Genomic DNA, 22,947 nt, shown 5'->3' with positions numbered 1-22,947 from the left:
GGCACCCATGGGCCACCATGCCGTTTGGGAGCCCAGGGAGGGGTCCGGGTGCTCCTGCAATGCCACCACGAAATGCAAGGTGATCTGAGTAGCTGACGTGTTGCACAACATCCCCCTTAAAATGCCTCCTAAGAGCTGGTGCAAGGCAGAGCAGTCCAGAAAACACTGCACCGGATTCCCTGGGGAGAGTGCCTCAGTTAACCCAGCTGTAGAATGGGCATAACACAGAGGTTACAGGTRAGCAGCAGCCCCTTCTCCAGGGCTAAGCAAGGTCTCAGAGCAGGCAGCAGGTGAGATGGGAGTGCTGTCGCCCATCCTTTCCCCTCTGAAATTTTCCAGTGCATTGAAATACTTGTCTCTCAGGCGTTTTGGATTCTGCAGAATTTGGGGCTAATTTGGACCCTACCGTTTGGTTTGGTATAAACCTAGATGAGGTTTCACTGCTTTTCTTTTTTCTCCTTTCGCATGTTCAAGTTTAACCCTGCTTTCGAGGGCGCCTTGGCCCCAAAGCCGACCGGGGCTCTCCGTTCCTATAGCCACTAGATGGTGCCAAGAGAAAGAGCATGTGCGAAGCAGGGTGGGGAGGCAGAGGGGTGCTACCCACACCACCCCAAATCCCCCTCCGAGCAGCCTCCGGGCTCAGCCCCGGCCGTGGCCACTGCTGGGGGCCGGTTGCAGCATCCCGGGAAATTTCAGCCTCGATGCAGCGATGGAAAAACACGGATGATCCCTTCCCTGCCCGCTTTCTCTTCTTTAACTGAGGAAGTTTCCAGACCTGTTTCCAGGGAAGAAACCATTTGACCCCGCTGGCTCATCCCCGGGGTGACGTCCCCCGTCCCGAGCTGCTCGCCGCGTTTCAGAAACACGTCTCACTGTTTGCAGCCTGTTTCCCCGAGCAGCGAGGCACGTTCAAAAGCCAAATATCGCTGACGTTCGTGAGACGGAGAGTTGCCAAATCTGATTCGAAGCCTTTTCATCCTGCTCCCAGCTTTTTCCAGGTCCGGAGGAAAATCCCTCTATTAATAAGCGAGGGCGCTGGTTTTTCCACCCTGTGTTGCTTTTCCCCAAATTCCCCTAGGCTCAGCGCGCTGCCTGCCTTTCCCGGGGATATTCGACGCTGCGCTGCACGGCCCTGCCGTTCCCCTGCACCCTTTTCCACCCCGCTCCTGCTCCGCGGGCGCCGCGCGGACCTTTCGCCAGCGCGTTTCCAGCTGCGGCGCGCGGGGCAAGGCGAGCCCGTCACGGCTGTCCGCGGCGTGTTATTGCCGGCGTCACGTTACAAGCCCCCTTCCCGTGCCGGGGCCCGCGGGGGCCAGGTCAGGACCCCGCCAAGAAGCAGGACCCCAAGCCCCACCGCTTCGCGTCTGCCCATCGTTGGCCAGCAAGTTCTGCTGATAAGGGGGCAAATTCCCTCCCCAAAATCCTTTTGACTTTACTAATGCCCCTCTCCGGGGCAACGTGAGCAGCTCCCGGAGGGACGTGGCCGAACGCCGAGCCTGGGCCGGGCAGGAGGGACCTTCGGCGAGGAAGAGGAAGGAGAAGGACCTTGCTGAGGGTGGAGGTCGGAGGTTTTGACACGGCCGCACTGTGACTGCCACCAAGCAGTGCCCCGGCTTGGGGGGCTCGCACAGTACCCGGGGGGAATTGCTGGGCTTAGAGCTGCTCCGATGGCTCCAAACCTTCRTGTTTAATCCTTTCCCATGAACCAGGATGCACAAAGCACCTTGGAAAGCCRTCCCAGCAGCGGCACAGCCCCGCTCCCAGCTGCCTGCCGCTCCGGCTATAATTAACCACCTAGCAGAGACGTGGCTTTTAAAAATAGGTAGAAGCAGGAATTGTTGTTTTTCCCCCCTCCCAGTTAAGTTTATGCATTTGGCCGCTGTCGTCGCCTCGCGTCAGCCCTCGGCCAAGATGTATTGTTTTGCAGGAGATAATACTCTCCACAACTTCCAGGGCCCTAAGGTGTCCTAAAATAGCATCAGGTGTGGGTGGAAACGCAAGGCCCATGATTATATTCACCCGGGGACCTATTCCTTGTGGAATTCCTTGTTTTGCTGGGCAGGCTGGGAAAAGGCTGCAGGAGCAGGAGAAAGGGCTGGGAGCTGGGGAAGCGGTGCCAGGCTCAGAGGACCACCGGGCTCCTCTTTCCCGCACCCCGGTTCCCGCGGCGCAAGCTAATYGGGGTTCGTTCCCGGCTCCGGGATGTCTTTCCTCCGCTTGCAGGCCCAGGTGATGCAGGGCTCCGTTCGAAGGGCGGCGAGAGCATCTCGAGCGGCACCGGCGCAGGGTTCGGCACGGTTTCTGCAAGCAGGTGCAAGCTTTGCCCGGCAAGGCAGAGCCGCGGGAAAAGCAGCGCCGGCGCYCCGAGCGCGGCCCGTCTGCCGCGGGATCTGCCCCGCCAGGCTCGGCCTGCTTTCCGCTGCTTCTCTCCATTGAGGGACAAAACTGAAAATGCAAGAGAGAAAAAGAAAACAAAAAAAAAAGACTCAGGGCAATCAGGGGATGCGAAGGGAGGCAGGCAGCCAAAATCAACAAGCTCGAGATCAAGGGATGTGTTTTTAAAGTCCCACGCTTCACCCGAGTGTTTGGAGCTGTTTGAAATCCTGGCTGTTCTGCATCAAAAAATTGTGAGAAGGGGGAATTACGGAGCTCAGCAAAATTAATTCCCTTCACTTCTCAATAGGAGAGGAAACGCTTTTTGAGCAGCAGCATATCGCAGCCTTAAAAATTCTTGTGTTCGGACCGTTTTCTTTCCTAATGAGCCCCAAAACCTTTCRAAAGCAAGGAATTACTGCCCAGTTTTGAGCCCCACGGAAAAGCCAGTGGGGATCGGATGTGCTCACCCCATCCGGGAGCAGCAGCCCCGAAACGAAGCGCGCGGGAACCGGGGCTTTGCGTTCGTCTCGGCTCCCCCCTCCTGCCCCGCGCCGCGGCCGCCCAAATACCAGGCGGCTCCTTTTCTTCTCCCCGTCCCATCTCGTCAGCCAAAAACATGATTACTCAAAAAAAAGCTCATGCCGGGGGTGGTTTATCCAGCAATTCCCCAGAATACTCTTACTATGAGCCCGAGCAGGTAAATCAGCGGGTCACTGTGGGAACGGAAATAAAACCCTGCAATAAATCAGAGATATTACGGAGACTATATATTTCAAAGGGGCGAGGTCGCCGAATGATTTAAGGGCTTGAATCCCACCGAAAACCTGCGCGTGGGCCCCCAGGTCGCCATGGGTCTTTTAAAAAATCCCGCCCGGAGTTGCCGTGGGAGGGTTTCGGAGGCGCGAGTGGCCGTTGGTTGCCCAAGTCCCAGCGACTTTCATTTATTGCCCCGGCAAACCCCGCACCCGGGACGCGCAGTTTGCCGGCGGCCCACGGATTGAAAGACGTCTGACTCACACACGCGCTTTCGACAGCTCAGAAACCACCTTGCAGGTAATTTGCTAACAGGAAAAAAGAAAAAAAAGAAAAAGAGACACAAAGAGAGAGAGAAAAAAAAAGGCTCAGCTGCAGCGAGACTGCTCGGGCCGAGCGGCGYGGCGACGTCCCGGCATCGGGGACTGCTCTTAGAGACCCGGCTCGGCCCGGAGGCAGAGCGAAATTGCAAAMAATTGCAAAGTCGCGACCCAAGTTTCTGCCGCTGCAGACTGAAATTTTTCGTGCATCGTGCACCTGACGCCGCGCTCAGAAATCTGCATCTGAAAAAGTCCAGGAGAGACTCTTGTTTTCTTAAAACACGGCCCCGGCGACGTCAGCGAGCYGCTTAGCGCTCCGGCAGAGGAGGCCTGTGGGTAGGCGCCTCGGCGCGCGTCGAGGCACAGCGGGGCTTTTTCTTCGTCTTATCTCTTACGTTTCACCTCTCCGAAAATCAAACGCTGTAGATGCAGCAGAGATAGCGCTCCAGGCGCCTTAAGCTGAGCTTCTAAACGTTGCCATGTACACACACACACACCAAAAAAAAAAAACAACCAAAAAACCCGGGGCAAACAGCGCCGTGACTCAGACTTATGTGCGATATCGGTTACAAGCACATGCGAAAACAGCTCTACGGCTCGTTTTCGTTTGCGGGTCAGGCTCCTAACAGCCCATCGTAAAAGGCAGGCTCCTCCGTGCATTTCTTTTGCCCCCTTTTTTTTTTTGCAAATGTTGCGCCCAGAAATGTAGAGCAACGGCGATAGGAAAAAAACAAAATAAATAGGTGCAAAGGACTATTAACCGCAGCAGTTTTAGCAGCCAGGCTGAACATCAGAGCGGCTCCTTAGGACGACTGCTCTTGCTCTCGAGCGACGCTAAAAGACAGAAAATGGCAGTCCYGGCCCCAAAGACGTTACGGGTTTGAGGTCCTCTCTCGGGCTTGTATTTGCAAATAGACGCTTAGCRCCTTTCCCATAAAAACTTGCAGATGGATAGAAACCCACCGGCAGGAGATGAGCTCAGCGCTGGAAAAGCAGCAGCCTGCGGCCCAGGGCTGCAATACGCTTTCTTTGGGCAGGTTTGAATCTGTTTGCAGCTCGAAGCCTTTAACGGCATCATTTTTCATATGAGGGTTATGGAGAGGGAAGAAAAAATTGCTTTCCAGTGTCGGCAGAGAAAATGGGAGAAAGCGGGAGAGGAGAGACCGGCCGCTCGCAGCATCCCYGCTAYGGGCATGACGGGGCTGGCAGCACCCTGCGCTGGCCCGTGCACGACCGTCCTGACGGGTAGAAAGCGGCAGGAATTGGTCTTCAGCAGCTTCGGAGACAAAAAAAGCGCTTGGCAAGGGTTCCTAGACGTGACAACCCCTGTCTGCGCAAGTAGGGACTCTTCAAGCATCCTAATAAAGATGTAACCTTACAGGTGTTCAAAGGGAAAGCAATCCTCAGAAACTGAAATTCCGCCCCAAATTTTATATTGCCGAGCAAATAAGTGGCCAGAACCGGGTTAAAAACCAAAGAGAGTCGCAACCAATTGTTTCGTTATTTGGGGAAAGCAGTTAATGATGGAAAGAAAGGGAAGGGACTGGTTTGGGGACCTGTCTTTAAATGGGAATTAAGGATGAACCCGGCGAATGGAGCATCGTTGGCTTGGCAGCGAGGACGCCGCTCGGCTTTCCRAGTGTCAGCAGCTGGGAAGGGGATTTGGTGAAATAATTTATATAATAATTGCAAATGTGCCTTCTAAGCAAATCTCGTCTTTAGCGTGTGACAGACTAAGGCAATGAGGAGTTTTAGGTCCCGGGTTTGGAGCCGAGCGCTTGAAAACGTGACCTGTAAAAGCTCAGAAACAACCACATGTGTTAAAAGGGAAAAGAAGAAATTTCAAGCCAACGCGAAAACAGCAGCAACCGGATTTGACGCCAGCCCGCTCGCCGCCAGGATTTCACTGGGATCAGCTGGCAAAGCTGAAACAACAGAATCATCCCTGGGAGGCGAATGCAAATGCCATGCAACATGTTCCCGGGGGGGGAAGAAACGGGATTTTTGGCACGGTGCCGAAACCCTTCGCTTGGGAAGTCGCCCACGAGCGGTGACGCCGGACGGGGCCGCGTCCCCTCGCCTTTCCATCGAGCAAGGYGGCAGGTCTTGGTGATCATTTGCATTTAGTAGAAAGCATTTTCCCACTGCTAAAATGTTTTTCGACCAGCCCTGAGGTTTTCCCTGTGCTGGGAAACTATTTTAAAGGCCTCCGAAGGAAGGTGCGATCAAATTCAATCCGGGTACCGTCTTGGCCGCTCTGCACATTAAATGGTGGCGTTTTAACGATGCTCCGGTGTAATCGCATCCCTGCCCTGTGCCACTATAACCCCTCTGGTCCCTCGAGCGCTGGGTTAGCACCTCCGAGCCCCGATTTACCTCCTTCCTGCGTTTTTCTTCCGGAAAAATAATAAGAAAAAGCTCTTGCTTGCCTTAGCAGTATTTTATCTCGGGCCGTGGCAGATTGTGCCGAAAGCCACCCTGAAACACCTCCGAGCCCGCAGAGATGGGTCTGCCCCCRCGAGAGAGGGCGCATCCATCCGCGCTTGCTGCCGCCACGAGAAATAGCTATTTCTGGCCCCGAATCGCACCCCGAACCGGCAACGCGGTGGCAGCACAGCCAGCGGTGCGCGGAGCCAGCAGGATGGGGCAGAACAAGCTGCGAGCCGTTTTCCATGAAAAACTGGGCAGGATGTGACACACCGGGTGACTTGCGGGGATGATTTCATTATACGGGGCTAATTTCATAAACAAAAAATACTCCGTAAGCGTAAGGAGGGGGCTTTTCAAGCYGCTTTTCCCCGTCCTCGCCTTTGTTAAAAGGCGCGCAACTGCCAGCGCAGACCGGAAATCCAATGTTTTTTCCTGGCAACCCAAATAAGCACCGGCCTACTGTAGAAACACGGCTGGGGGGAAAGAAATGCCAAGCGGCGGAGGACGGCGGCTCGGCACAGGCCCCGGCGAGCGGGCGCCCCGCCGCGTCCCCGCCGTCGCCAGCCCGTCACCCCGGCGTCTGGGCGCGGGTGCTCCGCCGGGCCGACCGTGCTCCCCGCAGCCCCTTCCGGCGAGCGGAGCGGCCTTTCGGCAATCAAATCACGCTCAATGGCAGTGTCGCTTCCTTTAGAGGTGAACACGGGGTGGTGGGGGGGGAAGCAGGTTAGGCAAAGCGGCTGCGCCCCTGGCCAGCCCTCCGCTCGTCCCCGCGCAGCGTGCGCCCGCCCTCGGCTTTTGAAATGGCTTTTCGCTCTTGAAATGAGTGGCCGGGCGCGTTCGTTGGTTTYGAAGGTGCAGAATGAATGTCTCGGGCAGCCGGAAGCCCTGCTCTTGCCATACGCGACGTTTGCAGAAAAGCGGGAGGGAAAAAAAAAAAAGAAAAAGAGGATTTGGGCTTTTTATCCCCATTCGGGGCAAAAGCACAAACTACTGAAATTGCTTTTTTTTTTTTTTTTTGGCTTGGAACAAAGGCACCTTTTTTCAACCCAAATCCGGCGCAGTGCAAACCACTAGAGGGCCCAAAACCAGTCTGAAGTGATACTGGGGAGTTCCTGCGCGCCGTTTCGATAACCGCTACCTTAAAAACGGCAGTGCTATTTGTGTATCCCTCCATCCCCCCCCCCAAAAAAATTTGTTTTAATAGCTGAATAAATACAAAGAATAAAAAAGAGAAAGAGAGCTAAGAATAAGAAGGTACCGGGGGTCATTGGGAAAGATCTTGCTAGAGTGACTCCAACTTTATAACCTTGCCCTAATTGCAACAGCCTGTGCTTAGGGGTTTTATACCACGGTTGCAATTACTAATTCCTAATTGTTGCAAACACTAATCTGCAATTTGGCTATATTCATCTCTGCATAAAGTTGTTTTGCATCAGTGTAACTTGCCCTCCCTTTCTCCGAGGTGAAATTCGGCTATTCGGGGTATAATTACGCCACCACGCTGCCCCTCGTGCCGCGGTTAAATAGCGTAGCGCCTGCGTGGCGGGACCCCGTTGCCTCCAATCAGCTGCAGCCTCAAACCAAGAATTATCGCTCGGGAGAGTTTTAAATTGCTTTTCTTAATTCCCTCGGTGGATTGACTTTTCATTAGGAAAAAAAAAAGTGAAAGGTGGAATATTTTTTAGTGCGCTATTTCCTTGCAGTATTTGGCTCCTGATTCTGGAGCCGCCGTCCCTCGCCGCCTCCCGACTCCTCTGCCCCCTCCAAAATTAACCCTGTCATTTGGCTAATCCGCAGCGGGCGAGAGGCATTAGCGGCGAGCGGCTGCTCCTCGGGGGCACCGTTAGGGGCGAGGAGACGGAAAATGCAGCCATTAATGGGGGCGGTAACGAGGGGCGAGCCGGAGCAGAAGTGGCTTTAGATATCTCAGAGAAGGTGCCCAGAAATGGTCAGGTCCTAGGGAGTGGTGGGCACGGGTAACGGGGCACGGCCCCCTTTTCCGAACAGTTTTGAACCTTGGAAAAGTCTGAGGCTTTAGTCTGGGGATCACCCTCAAAGTTGCCCTAAATCCCATCAGAAATACCACGTTTTCAGCCAACATTTTCAGAAACCTGCCTAATGTCACACCGTCCTCCTTCCATCATTGTGGCCCCGTGAGGACAACTCATCTCCTAGGCTCCTCACCAAAGCAGGGAGCACCCAGCACGAAGCCCCCTGACTTTGAGGAGGCTTTTGCAGGGGACCTCAGCGTCGAGCTCCGTGTTGCCTTTTGGTGGGGTCAAGCCGCACTTGTCGGCACTTCAGCCTCGTGGTGGGTTGGTCAGAAAGTCCGATTTCACGGCGCAAGACCTGCAAAGCAGAGCGAGAGCCCCAGCGCATCTTCTCATCTGAAGAAGGGGGCTTCCACRGTCAACTTCATCACGCTCCCGAGCGCTGCCAGCAGCAGCGCTTGGGCATTTTCCTACGTGGTGGCATGGCCTTGGAGAAGTCCCTGTGGACGTGCGGACGCCCCGCTATTCCCTGAACCCATCGCACTTAGTGCTGCACCTCTTTGAAAGGCCAGGACGGAGTATTGAYGTCTAGGTGGACCTCTGAGGGCGAAGATGGCTCCCAGCCAAGCGGCTTTCCAAGCGTCCCCGCCGGGCGTCACAGCGCTGACGGCAGCGCCCGTGTCCCCTCCCGTGTCCCTTCGCTCTTGGCGGCGCCTGCAAGCGCATTTGAGGACCGCGACGCCCATTCGTCCATGAGCGCGGACGGGCCCCGCGCAGGAAGGGGCCGAGCGGCCTCTCCAGCGCCGCCGCCGCCGCCGTGCTCCCGCGGTGGGCGCGAGCGGCCAAGGCGCTTCCTGCGATTCTTCCCGCGCTGGCCAGAGCCCTGACCTCGCTTTCGGCAGCGCGTGAGCGCCCGGCAGCGCGCGCCCCGGCGAGCCGGAGCCGGGCAGCGGGAGGGCACGGCGCCTGCCCGCTTTTATCGGCACGCGGCGCTCGCTTCCTTGACGTCGTCGGCTCGGCTCTCCGGGAATGGGCACGGCTTTCGCTTAAAGAAGAGGCTTCTCGAGTGCTGCAGCGGGGCGGGAAACCCTGCCTGCCTTGCAGCTCCAAGAGCAGCCGAGGACGCTCCGATCCTCCACTGCCGCCTCCCTTGCTACCAAATATCTCCACGACGAGCATTGAAAATTGCATCGACGTAGGATCGCAGCTAAATTTCGGGTCCTGCGGTGCAGGAGGGAATGCAACGGCGGCAACCGGCATGGCCAAAAGCTCCGTGCGCGTTGCACCGCCTAGCGCCGTGCCAGCCTGCCGGGCAGCGATGCTTTCCCAGAGCCGGAGGTGGGAGCGCCGGAGCCGCGTTCGAAGGGCGCGCTGGCCGCCCCCGCCGCGCGCCGCCGGCCTTGGCCGTTGTCAGTCCCCCGGGCTCGGCCTTGCCGGCCTCTTCCGCCCTCCTTTCCCCTATTGTTTGCCGGGGCCCGGCCCTGACCCCGGGTATTTATAGACACCCCGCTTTCCGCCGCGGCATTGTGCGCCGGGCAGACGCAGCGTGCGCCCCGCTTCCTGCCCGCCGCCGGCTCCGGGATGAGCCRGGGCTCGACGCGGCGCTTCCTTGCCTTCCTGTTTACGGGGTTCGGGAGGAGCCGGCCCCGGCCACTCCTCGGAGGCCTCCGGCAACCTCCCCCCCCCAAGCGGGAACTTGCTCAGCTCTGCAAAGTCCGAAATATGCACCGTGCCCGTCCCCGGCATCTCTTCCCCTGCCTGGCAGAGCTGAGCAGCGGCAGCGCCCATGCAGGCTGCCACGGCCTCGGCTCCGGTCTCCACCTAGGTTTCAGCCTGGAAAAATCAATGTGGTGCCTCTGAAAAAAATTCCCGGCCGACCCCCAAGTTGCAATTTCCTGCAAAAAAGAAGGATGTTTGCTCAGAGGGGGCTGCTGGAGGCGAGACTTTGCCATCTGGGAGGGCGAAGGCAGCCGCCGAGATGCCAGGGGAGCACCGGCAGCCGAGCCGATCAGACCCCTCACACGGGGAAAAACGGGTGGTTTTGGGAAACGATCGACTCATCCGTAGGTAGACGTCTGAAACAGGGCAGGGGCAGGCCGAGCCAGGCCGCAAAAGCGCGCCGGCGTCGCCTCCCGACGTGCGAAAGTCCCAGCGGCGGGAATTAAACGAAGCAAAACAAAACCCTCCCGGGCGTTAATCTCTGCCTTGCAAACGCCGGCTGGAGCGACCGCGCCGGGAGGCCCCCGTCCGACGTCACTCGCTAACCCGGCRCTGCGTCAATCCTTATCTTTGCTGCTGGACGCCGCTTCCCGGCTCCGCAGCCCCGCGGTCCAGGTGGAGCCCGGCGGCCGGGCATCGCCGCGGGGAGGCGGGAGGGTTTTTTTTCCCCCCCCTCCGAGATGCAAACAGCAGCAGGGCAAAAAAAAGCCTTGCGTCAGCAGCCCTCCAGCTGGGGCAGCCCCGCGGCTGCTCCCAAAACTCGACGCTTGGGGGGTATTTTGCCCTTTCCGAGCCGCCGGTTGGGAAGGATCCCCCGCGAGCTCCACCTGGAGCCCCCGGCGGGCGAGCCCCGCGGTCCCGCCGGCTGTCACTTAACACTTGGTCTTTATCTCGCTGTGACAGGCGAGGCAAATARGTTTCCAGATGTTTCCTACCCGGAGCGAGGCCCAAGGTTAGCGGGGGTTTGCGCTTGCGGGAGGCCGGGGTAGCCCCGGGTCTGTCCGCTGGGAAGGGAGGTGCTGCCCGGGAACGCAAGCTGCACCGAAAAAAAGAAGCGAAGAAAAAAAAAAAAAAAAAAAGATTTTTCTTTTCCCCCCCGTGAAGCTCCTATTAATCAAGGTTTAGTAGCAAAACAAAATCTCCCGCGCTTCCTTGTTTATCAGGCTGCTTTGTGTTTTTTCAGGTTGCCATCGCAAACGGCTTCCTCCGCAGCCACCTCCCTCCGCAATCCGGCGAACCAGCCCAAAAAAGCCAAACTGGGGCGTCGCACGGCGAAGGGGAGGCCAGAGGCGGCTGGAGAAGGTGAATAATCCTCCGTCGCCGCACCGGGAGATGTGCCGCCGGCGTCAGCAGCGCTGGCCTTTGCGAGCCGACCCGAAGCCCTCGGCCGGGGCAGCCCCACGGTGGGGAGCGAGCCTCCGAGTCACGCGCGGTCTCCACGCTCTGCACCGGGTTTCGCTGAGATTTGGCTTAAATCGGAGCCTGTTGATTTTGGCGAAACCGGATCTCGGGAGGAAGATAAAAAATAGGCTTTTGACAACGTCCGAACGTTCCAGGTTGCCTTTATGGGAACAAACAGGTTTGCGCTCGCGCTTCAAACTTAGCTTTCTTTTCAAATTTTCTTTTAATTCCAAAGCAAAATACGGTAGGTGCTTGCAAATGGGGCAGTTTCAATGAAAGGAGCCTCGCCATCCGCGAGAGGCGTTATGGGGGCCGGTTCACAGAACAGGTCTTTGGGGGTTTGGGCTGGATTTTAAGTGAAGACAAAACGCGAATTGGCACAATTTTCTACAGAGGGCAAATTTCAGCTGTTAGACACTCTCAGTAGACACAGCTCCGCTGAGACCAGGCTAAGACTAAGGTGATACCTAAGTGAAGCAGGACAGAAAAATGTTTCTCATACCCTTTTTCTAAGCTGTTCCATTTTCGAACTAAAAAATGCAGAAGGAAAGCTATTTCTTGCAAGTTTCTGCAGACAGGTGTCATTTCTTGGTGGAAGAAATCGCGTGGGTTGACCCCCTTTCCTCCAGGAACAAGGAGCTGGTGCTTATGGGAGGTTATAGAAGGTGAATATGAGCTTTCTCAGGACAAAATGAAAGGCAGGTGCCCATGGCRCATGTCACATGAAGCAGGGAAACCATGGCAAAGCTGGTGTGGCTGCAGTTGAGATCCAGCTGCCCAAATATTTCGTCCCGATGGTGGCTCCAGAAAGAGGTGTGAGACTCCTGCGATGGCTTTACGGCAAGGATTTTGTCCTGGGGTTAATTCTCCCTCTGTGCCTGGCTGGGTCCCCCGTGTCGATGCCCTGCCACACTCTGCTCTTTCCTTAATTTGGAGATATCAGAGTTCATACCCAGATATAAACCTTAGAGTCAGGGGACTTGAACCCCATCCCCAGTAAATAAGGAGGAGCATGGAGAAGTGTCACGTTTTAGGGATATAACTGGAAAACCGTAGCCCGTCCGTGTCCAAAGGAGACCTGTGGAGGCTTCAGGCCGCATGGGACATCAAGCCCATCTGGGTTCATGTTGAGCATCTGCACAGGACCTGGCACAAAGTGAGGGGCAGAAGCCCTTCTTCTGCTCCCCGTTGCTGCGGGGTTAGCGGAGGCAAGAAAGCCAAAGCTGCAGGAAGTGGCATTTCCCTTTATTTGTATTCAGGTCATTCAAAAGAAACACTCAGAGTTGTGGCTTTTTATCTTGCGGGCGTCTAGAGGAAAGGCTGGACAGACAGACGCGAGCTTTGAGAGGTGCGTCCTCCTCTTTGCTCGCTTGTTAAGGGTGGGATTCGTCTTGCTTGACGTCTGCCACCTAAAAAATGGATGTCTCCTTAGCGCTCACCCCCTGGAGCCCCAGGACGCCGCTAGAGTTCGAGCCATGAAACTCTTTGGGCGGTTTCAAGCTGCTTCGCGGCCGCCGAGGTTGCCAAAGCGGCTGGCGCTGGCCTCCTCCCGGCGAGCATCCCGGATCCAGGGGCGGCAGCGAACCTCCCCGGCCCGCCGCACTGCGCATCCCAGCGCTGCAACCGCCCGAAACCGTGTCGCGGCCTCCCACGCACGCTCCTCCGCGCCGGGGTTTATTGCTATGAGTCAGGAAACCAGCCCTTCGCTGCCGGGCTGCCAGTAAACGTCGGCGCGTTTGTAAATTCAGCAGCTTTTATTAGAAGCCGGGTCCTGGCGGTAGGGAGCAATTGCGTGAAACCTAAAACCTGTCCGTGAGCCAAGGGAAYGGCCGGTCCGGACAGCGTGACACCACTCACGAAAACCCACCGGCACCCAGGCCTGGTTCTCTTCTCCAAAGAGTTTTTTTTCCGTGCTGGTGATCATATCATCCCATTTTACAGCTGGGAAAACTGAGGCAAGGCAGCGAGCGGCGCCTGACCCAGGGCAACGTTTCTCCCCCACGCACCATTTTTAGCCCCTCGCCTAATACTGCTTTATTGCTATATAAATAAATATTCACGTACCTTCGTGAAGCAGGATTGCCAGGGGCAGACACTGGGGCACTCGGGGCGACTGCGGGATTTTAAAAATAAACTAGCATTTTTTGGCCCCAAACCAAGTGCCTCCTTTATTTATTTTTTTAATTAACCATTATTTTTGGGGGGTGGGGAAAGCGGTCCCCTGGAAATCGCTGAGATTTCGATGAAAACTAGATTTGTGCCCCTCCTCAAATGCACCCAAAACTCTTAAGTTGCATTTTGTTGAAACGTCCCTTTCCCCACCCCAGGAAAATAAAAGTCGCTTCGCAGGCAGCATTTAACAGGTAACATTAAAGGTAAYGTTTCCGACCGTAGCAGCCCTCCCAGCCCCATCCCTACCCTCTCCCCCTTCTCCCTTTACACATTGGGTGTGTATAATAAATATTATTTTTTAATGCATTTTCCGCCATTTAACGGCCTGCTCTTGGCAGCAGCGGAGCCAGGCGTTGCTCTCCGGCAGACGGGAATCACTGCCGCCCCGAGAGCCGTTATAAATCCATTACGAGACTCTGGTGGGGAAGGACGCGTGCTCTTCCCCACGCTCCGCCGTCGACGGCCCCCGCGGGCAGGCGAGGAGAAGAGAGGGTCGCTTCGGCTTGTTTTCCAGCACGTTGCATGATAGAAAAYGGTTTTATAGCCTTTTTTTCTGCCGTTGCTGCTCCGGAGTAAAAGGAGCCCTTTCTACCCATGGGCTGATCCGAAAAGGTGTCTTTACCTTCCCAGCCGTTGCAGCTGGGAGCAGGGAGACCTGCCGATATCAATGTGCTATTAATAACTTTAATAACCTTGTGCTTTTTTTTCCCTCTTTATCCCGAGCTATTTTCCCTTTTTTTTTTTCCAAACTTGACCCCCAAAACGAAGCAAACTCTGATTTTCCGACTTTCCATCGCACCRACTTTCCGTCGTGCTTACTGCAAGCCGATGCTGCCGGGTTACCGAGRCTCGGCTCGGCCATATAGACGCACACCCCGGCTTTTAATTGCGTTTCACTCTGCTACGCTGCTCGCAGAGCTCAGAAAACTTTCCCGAAGGAAGGTGAGGAAAGCTGTTATTTGCATGTTTTCAAATATTTGCATATTTTCTCTTGACCAGATATATAGGGGGAAAAAAACGAGCAGCACGGGACGATGTATGGCCGCAATTGCCCTGCAGGTCGGTGGCCRGGCTGGAATAAAACCCAGGTGGTTTCCCCATCCCTTGCAGCCTTTTTGGCAGGATTAAGAGGCTGGATATGAATAACCCAGGCAGAAAGTATAGGTTGGTCTGGAAACCGTAGTTTCCTATCCAGGTCGCTTTGATTGTCTCAGCAGTGCATCGTATCCTCAAAAGCTTAGAGATACATTAACTCGGGGCTGCTAATCTAATTACGTCTRGTTGCACTTCCACCTAATAAAATATTTGTCATGTTAAAGGCATGCRGGAGTTTTTCTTCGGCTTAACCGAATCACCCTGACAGTCTCCCGAAGAGGTTCCCAGCAGCGCTTTTGCCGGCGGTGGGAAGCAATCGGATTAGGCAGGATGACGAAAAGGTGCGTCGGTGCAAGTCTGCCGGCTGCCGCCCGGCACGGCACACAGGAACGAGCGCCGGCCCCGGCCTCGCTGCCGGCACTGATGCGGCCGAGCGTCTGCCAGGCAGCGAGACGCTTGGGTTCGAGGGGATTCCTCATTCGGGGCGCGATTTTCACCCACTCTTTGCCATACCCAGGAGGATTCGAGTTCCCCTCGCTGGGTTTTTTTTCCTATTTGTTTCTTCATCTCTGGGTGCACTTGAGACATATTTAACTGAGCAACGTAAAAGAAGCCTTTTGGAGGAGCTTCTGCATCTAAAGCCAGCTTTATTTATTTTTTTTTCCTTCTTCTTCCATCTTTCCTTATTTTTTAATGGACTTAATAAAAAAGGAAACGTATTAGCTAACCCCAGCGCATGTGTTTTTAATAACTCAATTTAATTAACATCTCCCAAACTGTCTTATTAAAACTAAATTAAATCCTTCTTTGAGATGTTTCATAGATCGCATAGACTTTGCGCAGAGGCAACTGCAGCTGCGGGAGGGCCGGAAAAAGGAGCCGAGCTTTTCCCCGCGCACCTCGGCGGGGCCGGACCTGCTTCTTCCCCCGCAGCCCGGCGTCCGCGGCTGTTTTCTGGGCCGCACCTGCCTTCCCGCGCGCTTCGTGCACGAGGCAGGATGGCCCGGGCCAAGTAGCTGCAGGCGGCGGAATAGAAAGGAATAAAGGGAATAAAAACTGTGAGTTGTTATACAGAAAAATATGTGTCCTCCACCGCCAAGGTCAGTGGGAGAAGGTGAGACCCTCTCTGYCGCGATGGCTTTTACCGCGGGGGATGCAAGAATGCCCTGGCTGGAGCCGGGCACCCGTAGCGGTGGGAACGGTCAGCCCGAAGGGGCAGCGTCCGTGCCGAAAAACGCCCAGACGAAAAGCACTGTGCAAACGAGCAGATGCAAGGCGCACGTGCTTTTTGCTCCGAGTCAGCGGGCTCCCGGCCCTTAAATCCAGCCCTGTGCAACGTCGCCTTTGGGAGAAACTCCTGCTCCCAGCGTCCGTGCAGCCAGCGGAGGCTGCGCGAGGGCTGTTTTCCAGCAGCGAGGGCTGGATGCCGAGCAGCAGCGGTGGAAAGAGCGAGATTCCCGTAGCCGTTGAGCCTGAAAAAGCCCCATTCCCACAGCGAGCACAGCATTGCACGGCACCCGAAAGCCCGGTGCGCGCACCCGGGGCCGCTCGGGGGGCCGGGGGAGCCGTCGGAGCTAAAGCACCCGCAGGTCACCGTTTCCCTTTAAGAAGCCGGGAGCCAGCGATGGTCATTTTGCAATTCTGTTGACAGTGATTTTCCAACCGCGTGTCCATTGCTGCTGACGTTAGTGGAGTTATATTACCTGGAAACGCGGGCCAAATGTGTTTTAAGCAGCGTTGTTTAGCGAAGGGTTTGAATCTTCCATTTAAAGCTTCTCAAAGTGGCGGCGGAGATTCTCTGATGTCTAATACGGGGCTGTGCAGCCCGGCACCGCCCCGCTCGGGACGGATGGTGACGCCCTGCTCATTTTGGGGGGGTAGAGCAGCTTGCTTTGTGCGAGGTGCCACCACGGGGAGGGACAGGGCAAAGGCCACCGCCACCAAAGGTGACCTGCACGATGACCCCCGCGTGGGGGCCGGAGGGGGAAAGGCAGCCGGGGAGCGCGGGAGCGGCCGGGCGCGACGGCGAGGGCSCGAAGCCGCCGCGCGCGAGCGGGCYGAGGTGAAAGGGGAGAGGCRGCGGGCAGAGCCGCTGACCCACGAGGCCGGGGCCGAAGCGGTACCAGATGGCCGGCAGGAGCCGGCCGCCCTGCCGTGGCCAGCGGGAGCCTGCCCYGGCGGAAATGACCCCGAGGAAGATGCCTCGTCCCTGGGATTTCTTAACGCGTGATGGCAGCTAACTGATTAGGATGAGCTGAGCAGCGGCGGCAGCCGCTAAAAATACCCAGAGGCAGGAAAACTGGCTCCGCTCATCCCTGCAAAACCCCATCCTGCCAGGGCCACCAGGAACGTCAGACCGACCTTCGGCTCCTGCCAGCCGCGCTGGGCTTTTTGGCGGCGCTGGTCCCCGGCAGGGCTCGGACCTCGCTTCCAGGCTGCTCAGGGAGCAGGATTTCCCTGGCGTGGGAGCGGAGGTTTGCAAGCGATAAGCAGTTTGCATGTGAATGAAAATAGGATTTCTCCCTGTTTTTCYCGCATTCCTCCACCTCCTCCGCTGGACCCGCTCCTCTGCGTGAGGGAACATGCCCTGGACCTAAAACACAGGGTTTGGGGGACGCCTCTGTCAAAAAAAAGCATAGAGAAGCTCCTTCTAGATAATGCTTTTCCAGTGGGGAAACTGAGGCACGGATGGGGTTCGCCCTCCCGTTTTAGTGGCCAACAGCTGCTTTTTTCTTCCCTGTGCACCTCATCGCCAGCCTCCCTGCGTCCTCCCTCAGCTGCGGGACCACGAGGCCCTTATGGCCGCGGCGAAAGGCTCCGGGTGTCCAGCGCAAGCCGGGGTGCCCCATCGACCCCGGGCCCAGGCAATTCAGCAAATTGTGGCACCAGTTTTTCAAACATTAGGAAACCTGGAGTTTCCAGAATCACCCCGCAGCACCTGCGTAATATTTTTGTCTCGCTGCCTCCCCCTAATTGCATCCATCTGGGCCCGAGCGGCTCTTCCAACAGCGCCGTGCGGGGGCAGGAAGCATCTTTTTGCCTCGCTTTGCTCCCGGATTGCGTAGAAACGTGACCTCTTCCCTCCGCCAGGCCCTTAGATGTCATGATAGTGCAGACACATCCTACGAGCGCTTTCCAAGGAATCTTTGATAACGAAGTTTTGAGGAGACAGCCGCTTTGCATTCCCTTTATATTTTAGGGAAACAGGAGAAGATGCTGCAGATGAAGGAAACGGTGAAGAGCAGGAGCAAACCTCAGCTTTCGGCTCCTCCCGGGAGTGACACGGCGGGAAATGGGCTCTGGCCGCTAATTCCTCGCTCAGCACAGTCCCGGCRCGGCCCCGTGTGTATCTCAGTTTCCCTGCCTGTCCTAGGGAGATGCCGAAGCTTCAGGGCTGGGTGAGCTTCCCAATAGGAGCGTTTCTTCTCCAGGCGCCATCCCCAGCMTGGGTCATGACGTTCCTGTCACCAGACTAGCTTCAGCTGGGTGGGAATTTAAAGAAAAAAGGGAAACTGCACCATATCGCTCCTGCTGCACATCGGGACTTCTGCTCAAGGGATAATTCCCRGGCGATGAGGAGCCGGGGCGGTTTTGGAGAAGCCTGCAGTGAAACATCCCTCCAGGGATCAGCACAAGGCTGGAACGGGGGCTGGGACTGTCATCACATTTTTCACATTTCTATACAATATCCAAGTTTTCTTCTGGTGGGAAAATCTGTAGCAAGAGAAGGTGGCMACTGTTTAGGCAGCTGGGTTTTTTCTCGATTGCAATTTGCTTCGTACGGACATAGATCCCTGATGCTTCTTTCCAGTGACTCCAGACGCTTACGGCCACTTAATCGCAAGCAATCCTTTYGCTTTTTGGCACCATCCGGTAAAAGCGGGGAGAGATTTATCTCCCCATCACGACCCTCCATTGATCGCTTCCGAAATACTGGAGGAAGGAGACCATTTAGCGGAGCCTCGTTAAGTGTTCGGCGCGTCCGTCTCTCTCTTAAGTGCTCGTGTGGTCTCTGGGACCGCAATTAGTCTCTCCGCAAGCTTTTTCTGAGGTCAATCGTGCATCACGGCTGCAAAACGGGGACGGATCCCCATTTCCACTATGGGGCTGGACAGCACCTATCCATGGAGCTGCAACATGCCCAAGGGCAGAGAGGGGAGGATTTAAACCCTCCTTGTGGGGCGACCCCTCTTCTTCTCACAGCATTTAGGTTGATGAAATGGTTAGGATGGGAGGTTTTCGTCTCAAGCAGTAGCACCTCAGCTAACAGGGGGGCTCSTGAGGTCCTTTGGATGGCGCAACCATAACGTTGTCTCAACACCCTTTGCTCCGGGGTGCCATCGGCCCCATCTAGCCCCACCAAAACCACTTGCAAGCTACATTTCTTGCATGAGCTTGTCAACCACACTATAGGAGTCATTCCTCTGTCACCAGATCCTGCCTTATCCCCCCCCAGAAAAGTTCAACCTTTGGTCTTGGAGTCGCTGGCAGGGGGCGGGAGGAGGCAGCCAGGGAGGTAGAGGAGGGAGGCTCGGGGCCGGCAGCTCTTTGGAGGCCTGAGGTTTCTGTTGTTGTTGTTTCTATTTTTACTCCCTTTATGTTTTTCCAATTTCGAAATTCCGTTGCAAAAAAAAAAAAAAAAAAAAAAAAAAAAGCCCTGCCTGGAATTTCTTTCATGCCCTGTTCTCAGCCTGCGTTTCCCAACGCGTCGTGAAGGGTTGCATTGACTCAGCGGGGACAAGAGCCAGCTCTGGTTTCTATTACCAGTGATTAATGCCAGGGAACATGCTCAGACTCCCAGAGCTTACACGCTGGCTAGGGACTGAGGGAATTTGGGTACCAGCCCTGCTAAAATACTTGGTTGCTAACGGGCAGCTGCAAGAGGGGCGGCCGGGTTCACGTTACCGGCCGGCGTTTTGAAGCCAGCTCCGCCAGATAGTAACCTCTGTGCAAGCATCTTCCTGACCCCCCTCAACTCACAGCTGACTTAGGCCCTGGAAATCCATATTTATATCCTTAATCCCCCCGTAATTCCAGTTGCCCATGTACAAAATGAGGATAACGCTGCTGGAGCCCTCCTGGCACCGGCCGCGAGAGGAGCATCTCCCGCATCCCCCAGGGACCAGCAGGTCCAAGGGCCCCGCAGAGCCCGGCCGGGTGAAGCTTTCTGCCACGGTGGCTCCGAGCTGGGTGAATCAGATGAGCCTGATGAGGAAATGCCCGTGCTCCCCAAATGCCTTTGAAAACAGATGTTTAAATAGCGCCGCGTTAAAGAAATAAAGTCTCCTCTTGCAGGTAGTTTTAGCTGCCAGCGATTCAGAGGTGCAGCTTGTCCTCCCGCTCTTGGCTGTATAAATCCTTTCCCGGGACTTGGGCCAAGCCGGCTGAGAGCTGCCCGGAGATGAGACCTGGGGGCAAGCCCACGTCTAGGGGGAAACTCTTCCCATACGTTTTTCACTGTAGGGACTGATATGAGAGATTGGAGCAAAAAGCCGGGTTGCCAGAGGTGTCCGTCTCTCCCGTTGTCCCCAGCCCCAAACAAGCCAGCAGCTACACGGCGAACACGAGCTGCAAAAGGGGGGACGAAAGTGAGCCCGTGCAGTGCCCGGGGAGCTGCTCGGGTTAGCGGCTGCAGCACCGAGGAGCCCTTCGGGGAGCGAGATGCCGGGATTTTTCAGAGCGCCGCCCAAAACCYGTTTTGATTTAGTTTGGTTCCTTTCCACCCCCAGAAAAATTGCTATTTTTCAGCTAAAAGTCAAATTCGACCTGGTTTACTCCCACGCAGTAAGGATTTCAGTTTCAGCCTGCGCTGCCTCCTCTTTGTAATGCCAATCCCAGGATTTCGACAGAAAGCAGACGTTTCTCCCAGAAAAGTACTCATCTATCAGCTGTCCCGGTTCTGCCTGCGACRCTGCGTGGAGGGAGCTTTTCCAGGAATGCAAATTGCGTCTTCTTCAAGCTTTGCTTTCATTCACTGATTCGAATGACCCGAAAGCTGGCAGAGCCTCACGGACACCCCCCCGCCGCCGCCACGGCTGCCGGGGCCGCGGGTTGGATGCATCCCGGGCCTCCGAGCATCCGGAGCGGGAAGCTGGCGCCACGGTGGCCTCTTCAGCTCTGCTCTGCTCGAGGTCACGGTCCCTCGCGCACATCCTTCCTCCACCTCCGTGCCTGGAAAGCAACCGAACGCTCTCTTCTCTGTCCTGATTTTGCGCTCGGCTTTCTCCCCGCGGCTTAGGAATCATGCCGGAGCTTTGTCCCGGGTAGGAAAGGGAGGAGACGGCTCTCGCCGGTGCAAGCAGTGACTTTGGCCAAGCCTTGCAGCCCGTACGCCTGCACGGTACCGCAGGCGAGAGCTCTCGTCTGCCTCCCTCCGCGGCCCTCGCGGGGAGAGGGAAAGTGGTGGGAAAGTTATTTCCCGGGGAGCCCGGCTGGCTGAGGCAGTGTCTTCAGGCGGGCAACAATGCTTGGAAGGGAAAAAAGGGGAAAAAATAGAGATGATGGCGTATGGACCCCTCCAAGCAGCAGCGGCGCATAGTTTGCGGTGGAAATGGCCGAGAGTTATTTCCTACGGCAATCTGGTTCGGTTTAGGCGGCCCCACAGGTGGGTTGAGATCTTCGCAGCTCCGATCCTGTTTGCTGGGCTTTCCTTCCCTTCCCGCTGGCTGCTCTGCTCCGGGCTCTGCTTCTCTTTCCAAGGGATGGTCCCAAACCCCTGTCTGCCGGTGGCCAAGAGCTCGTCCACTGGAGGATGCTACRGGTTTGGCACCTGGAGATGCAGGATGCTAAATTCCTGCAGTTCTGCATCTTTTGTCCCCAAAACGCTGCAGCTTTTGCCCAGCGATGGTGCATCTTTTGTGTCAGTGGATCCTGCTCCTTCGAAGCTACCTTCCAGCACCCAGGAGGGTCCATGACCGTCCCCATGGTTTTCTGTGCCAGGTGCATCCCCACACTGCAGCTTCAGGACGGAGTCGGGGGCCAAGGGTGTTTTGGCAGCTGCAGTTGCAGGAGGCGAATCTCATGGAGCAGCTTTGGCCATCGGAAAAAGGGGGACAGGCGCAATTTGGGCCTCTCTGTGCCACCAGAGCACAAGAAAAGCAATCGGACATCTCAATCTTACCACTTCCGCAGAGACTCTCAGCGTTTTGGGGGGAAAACAGGGAAGGCAAGACCTGAATTCCCATTGCATCTCTGGCATGCAGCAGCTTTCATCAGYGCAGATAGACCAGCCCGGCCCAGAGCCCCCGATGCGGCGTTCCCAGGCGGATAACTACCCTAATCGCCCGAACCTCCAGCGATTAGCTCTGTCAGAGGATACTACAGCTCCCCGTGGAAAGAGCAGGAAGGCGGGAGATAAACCGAGAGCGGTGAGGAAGGGGGAGACGCCGGCGCTCTCGCCCCCTGGTTCAGCGCGGTACGAAAATCTGCGCCTCTCTCTCGCCCAGACCCCCGCAGAGCTCCCGCACTCATCACATCAGTGGAAAAAAACCAGGGGGGAAAACATCACCTCCAGCCCCAAAGCAAGGGGCATCGGTTTTCAAAACAGGGTCTTTGCCATGGTGCCCTAAATTTGGGGCCCCGGCTTCGAGTTCCCTTAAGCAGCGCGACGGGYGCGCGGGGCTGCCCGGGAGCCGGCACTGCCTTCGGGGTTCGTGCGAGCCGGCGCGCACGTACCAGCTTACGGCTGACTCGCATCAGCTTTGCTCATGCGGTTAAGCACGCTGGAATCGCAAACCAAACTGTTTATTAAACTAATTTGGCTAAAATGTGCAACTTCTGGAAGCAGGCTGGGGTTTACGTTTTTCCCCCTCTCCTCGAAGCCTAATGCTCACGGTGGGGGAACTGAGTGCTCCAGCTGCCGAGATTTCTGAGCGCGGACCTAAAGCTGTATTCGCTCTGGTTCTGTTTATCCTCCCCATCAGCGAGGCTGTCAGGAATTGCACGTTCCTCACCGCTCGTTTTAACAGCGAGCGATTGCACGGCTCCCCGGGCCGCRTTTGGGAACGCTGCTACGGAAATCGCGCCGGGACAGGGATCGCCTTGCCTCTGTCTTTGCACACCCAGTCCGGTAGAGAAGGAAAAAGCGATGCAATGCGGATCGGGATTAATACCGGACGGGACTTTGCCTGGGTTTCCCCGTTCAGTTGTTGCAACTAGAGCAAATATTTTGGGGAAAAGCGAAACAAAAGCCGCGCAGGCTCAGTTTAATTTTTTGCAGTGGCGAAGACGCCTCATTCCCAGTTCCAGTCGGTTTAGCGCCGGCTCCCGACGCCGCGCGCTCCTGCTGCTGGCTCGCTGAGGAATCGCCCGTTCCTGCCCGGCCAAATTCCCCTTCCCCGCGGAGGCACTCGGCCTGCCAGCTGGATAAGCCGTTTTCTTTCCTTATGGAGGGAGATGAAGTTGGCGGAGGCTCATTCCAAGCATTTTCCTAGCTCGGCTCTGAATCGCGTCCAATTTTGCGGCTCCCCCCCGCTCCGGCTGTAAATACCGGGACTCCTGGAGGCCAAAAGCTGTCAGGGCGCTGCCAGCCAGCGCGGCGATGGGACTCTCCGCTCCCGGCGAATATTCCCCTGCAAAATACCTGCTCGTCATTATCCGGGTCCACCAAGCAGCAATATTGACGGAGCCGCCGGGCGGATTGGAAACAGATGTCGGCCGCGCTCGGGCCGGGCGCTCCGCGGGGCCGCCCT

The sequence above is a fragment of the Apteryx rowi genome, unplaced genomic scaffold (genome assembly GCF_003343035.1).
Source record: "Apteryx rowi isolate R43461 unplaced genomic scaffold, aptRow1 scaffold_33, whole genome shotgun sequence".
In the NCBI taxonomy this organism is placed as follows: domain Eukaryota; kingdom Metazoa; phylum Chordata; class Aves; order Apterygiformes; family Apterygidae; genus Apteryx; species Apteryx rowi.
The sequence above is the reverse complement of the archived record's forward strand: the minus strand, read 5'-3'. Positions refer to the sequence as shown.